Below are 12,457 nucleotides of genomic sequence, written 5' to 3'. Positions count from 1 at the left end.
ATGGTGCAACAGCACCCTCCCACCCATGTTCCCCAGCAACTGGTGCACACAGGCTTATTGCCTTGAATACTGGAGATAGCACACAACCATCAGGGCTAGTAGCCATGGATAGCCTTTGCCTCCAGGAATTTATCCAACCCCCTTTTAAAGCCATCCAAATGGGTGGCCATCACTACATCTTGTGGTAGTGAATTCCATAATTTAACTCTGCGCTGTGTGAAGAAGTCCTTCCTTTTATTTGTCCTGGATCTCCCACCAATCAGTTTCATGGGGGAGGGTTGACCATTTATTCCTACTCTCTGTTTTCTGTTCTTTAACCAGTTATGTAAGACATATTCACTTTAAGGGGGGGGTCTACTCTAAATAGGACTTGTGTTGGATTTTACCCCCATGGTGTGGAAGACAGCTATGTATCAAGAGGAAGACAACCCAGGAGGGGAAGTCATATTGACTCCATACCAGTGACATTATGGGCAAACTTCATGTGCACCTTTCTACAGAAACTGTACTACTCGCATCATAGGGTTGGAAGGTCCCCTAAAGGTCATTTAGACCAACCCTACTCCTAAGACAGGAAATGCACTACTACAACACCCCTGACAGGTAGCCATCCAGCCTTTATTTAAAACAAAACCAACTCTAAAGAAGGAGAGTCCAGGTGCTTCTACATGGATGGTTCCCAGTCCTCCTAACCAAGGCAGGATTTACACTACTGCTTATAATGGTTTATAAGGGTTATGACAACTGTTCAGGCCCAGGACACATTACATATACCATTTTCATACTGTTTTAAAAGTGTTATGTCCTGCTTGGTGTAGATCGGCCCCAAACTGCATTCATAGAATCATAGAATAGTAGAGTTGGAAGGGGCCTATAAGGTCATCAAGTCCAACCCCCTGTTCAATTCCACAACTGTTCTGTCTTTTCTTCCTTAATAGATTTTTTTTCTGGCATAAAAAAAGATGGAAGAAGTCTTATTGTTTTCGACTTGTGTCCCACTTTTCTGTAAGGAATTATCATCAACAAGTGGCTTACAGAAATTAATATACAAACCAATCACAAACAATAATCCATCTGAACACTTAAATCTACAGACCTGCCCATTAAAACCAATCAACCAATCATAATTTTAAATATATGTCGGTGCCATCGGAATAATACAATCATAAAAACACATGATCATGTAAAGTAGGTCAGTCTCATTATGTCGATATTGCAGGAGGAAGGCCTAAGGTTGAGAGCGAAGGAAAAAATAGCTTGCCTGACCACAGCTACTGAGTTCATGGTGGAGTCAAAATTTGCACCATTGGCTTTCTGGTTTAGAGTTTAGCCCAACCTCCCTCAACCTGGAGTCCTCTAGGTTGGCCATGCTGGCTGGGAATGATAGGATTTGTAGTCCAACACATCTGGAGGGCACCATCTTGGGGTTGGCTTGCTTAGCCTCTTACGACACCAGCAGATGTTCTGGATGAGAACCTGCAGAATTACTCCCTGGGGTTGATCCTAAATGTTTTGGCAACCATCTGTGATGTGTGTGGGAGAAGATCTGGCCTGCTTCTGGAGTGAGTCACAGCTAAATTTGCCGCTCTGCCTCCCTCCGCTTCCCCATTTTTCCAATAGCAGTCACGGGGGGCACAATGCCTGAATGGGGCACTTGTTTGAAGTGGGTTAAGGAAATACAGCTGTTTCAGTAGCCTCCTCTTTGATCTCCCCATTTAGATTTTCTGTGCTCAGCCTCCCTTGATCCCTTCCAGGGTCTGTTGTTCAGGCATCCAAACATGTCGAAGCTGATCAAAGCCTTCACAGACATGATTGAGGGCAACTCCAAGGCCAAGCACACAAAGGCGAAGGAGACGGAGAAGTTCCAGAAGGGTGAGTTCAAGAAGCTGATCCAGCAAGAGTTACAACCAGTCAAGGTAAGCTTCCTTGAGGACAAAGGTATGTGGTGATGCCCAGAGGAGGAGGTGAAAGGGCAGGTGGAACATCCCATGGCCAAGACCATCAATGACTACTGATGCTACCTCCAGTATCAGAAGCAGTCTGGGGAACATGTCTGGGAAGGGGCTGTTGTGGTCAAGTCCTCCTTGTGAGTTTCCTATGGGCAGCTGGTTGGCCACTGTGTCTGGATGGACCCTTGGTCTGATCTAGCAGGGCTCTTCTAACGTTCTTAAATTATGTACCTCGTCCTCTGGTTGTTGTGCCTGCACCCATTTTCTGTAGTTACTTGAAGAAAAGGGAGCTTTCACGTGCTCAGAGGGCTTCCTTTTTGCCACCAACCAATATCAGAGCCACATTTAAAGAAAAGAAAGGCCTGTCTATGTTCGACGAGGTGACAATACTGTCAAAGGATGATGCATTTGTCATGTGAGGATGCCTCTGAGCATGTTCTAGGCATTCAAGTTATGTTCTGCCAGGGATGGGTGATGTGAGAGACTGCTGGGGTTCTCCAAACATCTTGTGCGCCATTCCCATTCCCCATTGCTGCTCACTCTGTGCGAATGGGAAAATAGTACAAATGGAAGGACCATCGAGTTCAACCCCCTGCTCAGTGCAGGAATCCACCTTAAAGCATACCTGACAGATGGTTGTCCAGCTGCCTCTTGAAGGCCTCTAGTGTGGGAGAGCCCACAACCTCCCTAGGTAACTGGTTCCATTGTCATACTACTCTAACAGTCAGGAAGTTTTTCCTGATGTCCAGCCAGACTCTGGCTTCCTGTAACTTGAGCCCATTATTCCATGTCCTGCACTCTGGGAGGATCGAGAAGAGATCCTGGCCTTCCTCTGTATGGATTCCTGCACTGAGCAGGGGGTTGGACTCGATGGCCTTATGGGACCATTCCTACTCTACTATTCTATGATTCTCTATATAAAAAAAGGGTCCATGCCAAAAATCGTTCCTCTTTTTTTCGTAATGTATGCATTGATGTATGGATTTTTGTGTGCATTCCTAAAGGTACGTATTTCAACACACATGCACTAAAGCAGTGGTTCTTAACCTTTTTGGTGTCACACCTCCCTTGTGAAAAATCTTATGACCAACGCCTCCCATGTGTTAACGGCCCAAAATTTAGGCTTAGGCAGGACAAGTCTGCATTTTTTAGTTCTGTCTCTGGACTAAAAAATACATATTCAATTAAATGAACGCAAACACAAGCAATGAACAGTTTTGTGGAAATAAAACCTGTATTTAAAGAAAGTATTTCTAATAGCTACACACATAAAAGAAGGATAATTTCAAAATAACTTCAATGTGATCGCTGTTGCTGTTTGTGCTCAGCAAGAGTAGTTATTATTCAAGGGACAAAGTTAGCAATGTTAGACAATGCTAGGCGCATATCATCTCTGGCATCCAACTGATTTCTAGATTTGGTTTTTATGCTGACAAGAGTTGAAAAGCATTTAAGAGTTCACCGCATTTAACAATGCTAAGTTTGTTTTCTAACGGACCCCAGAACTGTTGTTTTTAAATGGATACTGATGTTTTTATACTGTTGTTTTTTATGTCTCTGATGGTTTTTAAATTTTGTAAATTTAAAGTGCCCCCTCCCGGATTTGCCATCAAAAACCCGGACAAATCCGGGCAAATCCGGTCATATAGCACCCTAAATAACGCACGTGTAGCAAGTAAAGATAACTATGATAATGAACGTGGTGTACAAATGAGCTACATCGTAGCTCCCAAGATTAGTAGAAAGAAATAAAGTTGGGCCAAGCTGCGCTGCTATGTACTTGTAAAATAAACAATTTATAGTTGAGAGGCTACTCCCACCTCCCCTGGAGTCAGTCCAAACCTACCCTGGGGAGGCGTACCCCACCGGTTAAGAACCCCTGCACTAAAGCATGTTTGTGAGCATTTTGGAAACTTTGCACCCTTTTCAAATGTGCACATGTTGTCCAATGCACTTTCGTCGTCGTGGTTGGAATGAATTGCAAGCTCACAAATGTACAAATATCCCACCACAAATTTCATTGGGGTCCCCTTTTAGGTCCAAATTGGGGAAACCCATTAGAAAACAAACGTGGTGGAGTGAATTTCTTGCACAGCCTTACCTCACCCCCTTTCTCCTTCTTCCAATGATGTTACTCCAGAGAACGTGTAGCAATAAGTACAAATATATGAAGAACCCCCACGACTCCGACAGCGAGCTGATGAATGACAAAGAAATCACACCCTGTGTTTACTGAAGCGTGCCCCATGTGTATGCGGTGCTGGAATGAACGTGACAGAAGGTAATATTCCAAACTGGATATAAGCCATTCAGCAGCATATAAGAGCAGAAATGTTACTTCTTTACTGGTGAACACATAACTTCAAGGCTCACCATTTCCCCAGATTCCAGGGCTGGCCATGAAGAAGCCAGTCTCCTTGAGGGGAGAGAGAAGGGGAGCATTCATGGTTTTTCAGTAATGTTTATGTATTTATTAAATTTAAGAACATAAAAAGAACTGTGCTGGATCAGACCGAGGGTCCATCCACCGCATTTCTTCGATTTTAAGATGCCATCGATTGTAAGACGCACACTAATTTCAGTACCACCAACAGAAAAAAAAGCTTTGATTCTAAGAAATAATAAACGCACCTGCGATTCTAAGATGCACCCCATTTTTAGAGATGTTTACATGGGAAAAAAGTGTGCCTTAGAATCGAAGAAATACGGTAGTCTAGTGTCCTGTTCACACAGTGGCCAACCAGCTGTCGGCCAGGGACCAACAAAGTAGGACATGGTGCAACAGCACCCTCCCACCCATGTCCCCCAGCAACTGGTGCACACAGGCTTATTGCCTCGGATACTGGAGATAGCACATCATTATCAGGGTTAGTAGCCATGGATAGCCTTCGCCTCCAGGAATTTATCCAACCCCCTTTTAAAGCCAGCCAAATTGGTGGCCTTCACTACATCTTGAAGTAATGAATTCCATAGTTTAACTATGTGCTGTGTGAAGAAGTACATTCTTTTATCTGTCCTGAATCTCCCACCCATCAGCTTCATGGGATAACCTCAGGTTCTAGTATTCTGAAATATAAAATAAGATATGAAGTCTCTGGACACCTTTATGAACACAGAGGCAGGACAAAATACAATGATATGCCAGTAACATACGGCCTGTAATTGGACAGGCTGTGGATGAAGTTGGCATTTATCTGCCTAAATCTGTCTCCTGCCATGGACACAGTGAGTTCCATAGTTTAAATCTGTACTGTGTGAAGAAGTCCTTGCTTTGATCTGTCCATCACAGGTCAGCATGGTGGGTCAGATGCTACAGGTCTAAAGGCTTAGAAGGGTCCAACTCTGAGCCTGCTGTAGATGTTAGCATCACCACTGGTGCTTAGAAGCTACACTTAATGTCCTCCTAGCTTGGCTGGCCTGCTGGCAAAAGGTCCTACTGGTGCCATTTTAGAAGAGCTTTTCCCTTTTCTATTTTGAGTAGCAGCAGTCTGTGCCAGTGAGTTGGGTTTCCTTTCAACTTTTTGCATGCATCGAAAAGGCAGATGGTATTGTGTCGCAAACGGAACAGGTGCAAGTTTGACACAGTGGTTTTCGATCCAAGCTGTTCATAATAATTTGTATTGACCCTTGATGTTTTCACTTACAGAATCCCAATCACCTGTAGAAGATGCTCTGGACAATGCCACCCAAACAGTCACTGGAAACTGACAGGATCAAGAATCTGTTTTTTGGGGAGTGGGGTGGGGCGGAGACATTTGTACAGGAAGGAATTAGAATCATAGAAACATAGAAGAGTAGAGTTGGAAGGGGCCTATAAGGCCATGGAGTCCAACCCCCTGCTCAGTGCAGAAATCCACCCTAAAGCATCCCTGACAGATTGTTGTCCAGCTGCCTCTTGAAGGCCTCTAGTGTGGGAGAGCCCACGACCTCCCTAGGTCATGGGTTCCATTGTCGTACCACTCTAAGGCCTTAGCTAGACCTAAGGACTATCCCAGGCAAATGGAGGGGTCATCCCTGCCTGCTCCCGGGATCCCCTGTGTGTCATTTGGATGCATAGGGATGATCCCAGGACAATCCCGGGATATAAGCCTGGTCTAGCCATGGCCTAAAAGTCAGGAAGTTTTTCCTGATGTCCAGCCAGAATCTGGCTTCCTGTAATTTGAGCCCGTTATTCCGTGTCCTGCACTCTGGGAGGATCGAGAAGAGATCCTGGCCCTCCTCTGTGTGACCACCTTTCAAGGACTTGAAGAGTGCGATCATGTCTCCCCTGAGCCTTTTCTTCTCCTGGCTAAACAGGATATATGTGGATTTTCATGCAAAAAACAAACTCGCAATTGGATACGATTTCGAGTTGGAAAGAGCTTTGACATAGATTTTGGAGAACTTCAGCGCACTCAAATTTTGCAGATTTGCACATTCCTGCCTCACCAGTTATACTTTTCCCTCCTGATACAGAGGTAAAGGGAAGGTGTTTAGGCCACGTTACCCCCCCAAAATCTATATTGGCAGGAAGAGAGAGCAGCAAGCGTTGGAACCGTGGGACCAGAAGTAGGGATAGGTGTATCTCTCAGTTTTGCTTTTCTTAAAAAATAAAAATAAGATCCCAAGTTCTTTCCAGTTCTGAATATGAAGAACTTTGCAAATGTTGGTAGTTTTGTGTGTGATTTTTTTAATAAAATCTGAACTGTCACTGCTGAGGCCATCAGAGGGAAAGGAAGCATTAACCAGGCACCTCTCCATCATGCCTGGGTCCAGCTCCAGCTGAGAGGCCCCTCCCTCCTGCTACCAACTATCACTGCTGAGGCCATTGGAGGGAAAGGAAGCAGCTACTGAACTTCGCTACTAAGAATCAAGTGCCTGAATTCGCTTCTTCTTTTTCCTCTTCCCTCCTCAACCCCTTTCCTTCCATGTCATGTTTTTTAGACTGTAAGCCTGTGGGCAGGGACTGTCTTAAGGAATATTTTTGTAAGCCGCCCTTTTTCGGCTAAAGGGCGGGATAAAAGTGCTGCAATAAATAAAATAAATAAACCGAACTGAAATTTTCAGCCCTGGCCCAATTTTGCAGATGCTATTCCTGGCATGGAGAGGACCCTCTTGCGCATTTTGGTACATTCTTCTCAAAAAAGAAAGAAAGAAAAAAAGAGCCAAAATTAAATTCTTTTCCATCCCATACCACATGTCTGTGTGGTGGATGAATTGAAAAAATACACAGTGTCTTTGGCTGTAGGGATTGTGTGTGTGTGTATGCTCTCATGTTTCTTGGTTTATGCCATATTTTAATGTCTTTATTGTACATTGCCCAAGATCCCTGGTAGGCAGACCATGAAGCTTATACATCTAAGAAATAAAAAGAATAAGAGTGGATCTGAAGGACATTCTTTCATAAAATAAGGGATAGTACGGTTGATGGGAGAGAGCCCCATTGGTCACTTCAAGCAATGGTTGCTTGGTGGGACCTTCGTTGTCTCAATGTCCATGGCTGTACCAGGACTGTACATGTGATCAGTACCAGCTTCAGAGTTTGGATGGCCATTGGGCAAGGCACCCTCCCTCACTGAGTCTACCTTCTCACCACCATGGTCACCAGCTGCTCTTGTTCCTCAGACCATCCTCCCACTTGCTTGCTTGACCGGCCAAGAGCAAGTCGAGAGTGGCATCTCGTGTTCCTCCTTCAGCCACACCACCACTGTCGCCTGGGCCAGAGCGACAGGCACATGAACTAGCAGGTTGCAATGGGGAAGATAAGGAGGACCTCCAGAAGGTTCTTGTCAGTGGGCCCTTGCTGGGGCGATCAACCAGGCCTTGTCTACGATCACAACTTTGCAACAAAGGACCAAGTGAAGACACAGATCATAGAAAAGGAGAGTCGGAAAGGGCCCAAAAGGCCATTGAGTCCAACCTCCCACCCAATGCAGGAATCCACCGTAAAGCATCCCTGACAGATGGCTGTCCAGCTGCCTCTTGAAGGCCTCTAATGTGGTAGAACTGTTACGTGATGTACTCTCATTAGACCCATGTACAAACTTGCCCTTTCCTGTAGACATGAACTGGGGAGTGTTGCAACTCCTGGTCTCAGGTGAAGAGGAAAAGAATACAGGGAGCCTTGGATAGAAGATGATGATTTTGTAGTATGCCCTTGGGCTTTTGGTAGTTTGTCGTTCGTGTACGCAACCTCAGCAGCTTTGATTGTGCCAAGAATTGGGTACAGCACCATGTACATTGATGGTGCTATATAAATAAATAAATAAATAAATAAATAAATAATAATAATAATAATAATAATAATAATAATAATAATAGGGATGTCAGAACCTGTTGTCTCAGTTTGCAAATCACTCAAAGACACCCCATTTTCAATCTTGAATGCCAATGAGGGATGTAAACAAAGGAGGGATCTCGCATTAAACACAATACGAGATCTTCCCTCCTCTGTTGCAGGATAGGAGGTAGGTGAGCTAAGGCCTGAGTCTGCAAGGAGATGTCAAAAGAGAGCCTTTCTATGCTTTCCTCCTTGAGAAATCACAAGAGTTTCTTCTCCATATGTAGCTTCCTCAAAACAAATTCTTTCATTCCAAGCGCCCATCTTTTGCAACAGGATCTCATCTTTCCAGTGAAAATTCAAAGCCTGAAAGTCTGTTTTCCGCCGTGACTGATGTTAATCATTCATGAAAGTATAAACGATGAGTAACTCAGACGAGGCAATTCAGGTTCTTTGGCTCATGTACAAAAGAAGAGACACTTTCTATGCAAAATGGAGTTTGTCGTTTGTGTACGCAACCTCAGCAGCTTTGATTGTGCCAAGAATTGGGTAAGTAGCAGCTAGGGATGTCAGAACCTGTTGTCTCAGTTTGCAAATCACTCAAAGACACCCCATTTTCAATCTTGAATGCCAATGAGAGAGTGTTTTCCATGTCCACAAATTCCTGAGCTTGTGCATACTTGAAATACGTCCTTGAAAAAGAATGCGCAACTCTCTCAAAATTCAGAACTTGATTACATGATAGACATGAACTGGGAAGCGTTGCAACTCCTGGTCTCAGGTGAAGAGGAAAAGAATACAGGGAGCCTTGGATAGAGGATGATGATTTGGTAGTATGCCCTTGTGCTTTTGGTAAAAGAAAGCGAGAGCACCAGCCTCTCTTCTCTAAAACCTCATTCCTGCTGCGGGTGGGGTTTTGGCTGCTTCAAAGTGGAGTCAGTACTGCTCCCAGAAACTACTTTGTAACAGAGCCCACCACCTCCCTAGGTAACGGGTTCCATTGTCGTACTGCTCTAATAGTCAGGAAGTGTTTCCTGATTTATTTATTTTATTTATTACTTTTTTATACTGCCCAATAGCCGAAGCTCTGTCCTTATGTCCAGCCAGAGATATCAAGGGGCACAAAATGCTTCTGGGTAGGCTTCACTATGTAGGACCCTGGAGTTTTATTGTCATTTGAGTTATCTGAAAGAGGAAAAGGTCTAGTAGATCTTCTCCTTCTGAGGTCATCGCGCATCGCGTGTAAACAAAGGAGGGATCTCGCGTTAAACACAATACGAGATCTTCCCTCCTCTGTTGCAGGATAGGAGGTAGGTGAGCTAAGGCCTGAGTCTGCAAGGAGATGTCAAAAGAGAGCCTTTCTATGCTTTCCTCCTTGAGAAATCACAAGAGTTTCTTCTCCATATGTAGCTTCCTCAAAACAAATTCTTTCATTCCAAGCGCCCATCTTTTGCAACAGGATCTCATCTTTCCAGTGAAAATTCAAAGCCTGAAAGTCTGCTTTCCGCCGTGACTGATGTTAATCATTCATGAAAGTATAAACGATGAGTAACTCAGACGAGGCAATTCAGGTTCTTTGGCTCATGTACAAAAGAAGAGACACTTTCTATGCAAAATGGAGTTTGTCGTTCGTGTACGCAACCTCAGCAGCTTTGATTGTGCCAAGAATTGGGTAAGTAGCAGCTAGGGATGTCAGAACCTGTTGTCTCAGTTTGCAAATCACTCAAAGACACCCCATTTTCAATCTTGAATGCCAATGAGAGGGTGTTTTTCATGTCCACAGATTCCTGAGCTTGTGCGTACTTGAAATACGTCCTTGAAACAGAATGTGCAACTCTCTCAAAACTCAGAACTTGATTACAATGCACAACTTTCTAAATATGAACAAATTTCAATCACTGCATTTTCGTCTCTGGCAGAAACACGTTCAACACGTTCAGCCTAAGTATATCAGCTTAGGCTGATATACCAACTGCGTCCTTATCAAGACAGAGATAGCCTAGCTACAATAATAATAATAATAATAATAATAATAATAATAATAATAATAATTGCGACAGCCAGGAGTACCTACTATCAGCTTCGGCTGATACGCCAGCTAGAGTTGGCATATCTACCCTTCCTAGAGTTGGAAGACCTAAAGACGGTAGTGCACGCACTGGTAGCTTCGAGGCTTGATTTCTGTAATGCGCTCTACATGGGGCTACCTCTGTGCCTAATCTGGAAACTTCAATTAGTCCAAAATATTGCAGCCAGGCTGGTCACTGGTACACCTAGGTGTGACCACATTAAACCAGTTTTAAAATCTCTTCACTGGCTGCCGATTAGTTTCTGGGTGAAGTACAAAGTGTTGGTTATCACCTTTAAAGCCCTACATGGTTTGGGTCCAGGCTAACTGCGGGATCGCCTTCTCCCATACAATCCGCCCCGCACACTCAGGTCCTCTGGGAAGAATCCACTTCAGCTAGCAAAAACTAGATTAACAACTGTTACCCAGAGGACCTTCTCTTCTGCTGCTCCCAGACTGTGGAATGGCCTGCCGGAGGAGATTTCGTCAACTTGACAGTCTTTTAGAATTTAAAAAAGCAATAAAGACTGATCTATTCCGGCAGGCCTATCCAGTGAAATTTTAGAATGTTTTTCAGGATGTTTTAATCATGTATGGTATGTTTTAATTCATTTTAATGTGTATTTTATCTCATGTTTTTATACTGTTTGTTTTACACTTTGGATTGTTTTATTTTTTGTGAACCACCTAGGGAGCTTCGGCTATTGGGTGGTATAAAAATGCAATTAATAATAATAATAATAATAATAATAATAATAATAATAATAATAATTGTTTTTACTGTCAAAATAAAGCTTTTCTCCAAAGTCCCAAAGATGGATGTTTTGTTCTGCTTTTCATCTAAAATGTGAAAAGGACACAGTTAAGAGTACTGACTTTTTCACCCGGTGAAGACCATTTTAGTCTCTCTCAGTATTTTAACAGTCTATAAATTAATTTTATCTTTCCTGTTTTAAATTTGTATTTCTGCACTGCGGCTGATTTTATCCTGGTTGTGCTTTTTTTAAATTGCATTTTATATCATGTTTTTATACTGTTGTTTTTATACGTTGAATGGTTTTAATGTTTGGGATCTGCCCAGAGAGCTTTGCCTATTGGGCAGTATAAAAATGCAACCAACCAACAAATCAATCAATCAATCAATTCATAATTATCACAAATAATTCACATTTGCTTTTCCTAATAAAACATCTTATGTTGTTTTAAGAGAAGTGAGAGCATTTTCCCAGTGGTCTTTCCAGCATTTCCTGTAAAGCGAAACCAGGTAGTTCCTAAAATCTAGGATATGCTTGTCTGGGGATGCCAGCAGACATGCCTTCAGGTCAGGCAGGGCAGGAACAAGGTGTAAAATTGTAAATTTGCTTGATGGCTTACCTGGCTCTTGCGCTGATTGTGCTGGAACTGCAGTCCTAAATTTTGGTTAGCCCTGTTGGCAAGCCAAGGTCATGTGTATCCTATCTTACCTAATTAAATAGGAACAGTTGTTTGAGGGAAACACAGTCAAAAGTGATTCTGACAGTACTCAGTTCGGTTGCCATAGGTTGCTTTATTCACCATGGTTAAAGCTGTGGTTTAAGGTGTCTTCTGAACATGGTCTGGCTTTCAGGCTTATCCACCATGGTTAAAGCCATGGTTTAAGGTGTCTTAATGAACATTTAGCAAACATTTATAGAATCATAGAACAGTAGAGTTGGAAGGGGCCCACAAGGCCATCGAGTCCAGCCCCCTGCTCAATGCAGGAATCCACCCTAAAGCATCCCTGACAGAGGGTGGTACAGCTGCCTCTTGAAGGCCTCTAGTGTGGGAGAGCCCACCACCTCCCTAACTAACTGGTTCCATTGTCGTACTGCTCTAACAGTCAGGAAGTTTTTCCTGATGTCCAGCTGGAATCTGGCTTCCTGTCACTTGAGCCCGTTATTCCGTGTCCTGCACTCTGGGAGGATAGAGAAGAGATCCTGGCCCTCCTCTGTGTGACAACCTTTTAAGTATTTGAAGAGTGCTGCCATGTCTCCCCTCAAACACATACCGACTTACCAACTCCTGCAGTCCTTCCTGGAATTACCACCCCCTTCCCGGAAGATGCTGTACTCCTTAAAGCAGGCACACAGCACTTCACCTGAAATGCAAAGACGCATTGATCGTCATTCCTCATCTGGCTCGTAGCCATTGCGCTGGATTGGA

Source organism: Elgaria multicarinata, chromosome 21, assembly GCF_023053635.1.
Source record: "Elgaria multicarinata webbii isolate HBS135686 ecotype San Diego chromosome 21, rElgMul1.1.pri, whole genome shotgun sequence".
Lineage (NCBI taxonomy): Eukaryota > Metazoa > Chordata > Lepidosauria > Squamata > Anguidae > Elgaria > Elgaria multicarinata.
Note: the sequence above shows the minus strand (reverse complement) of the source record.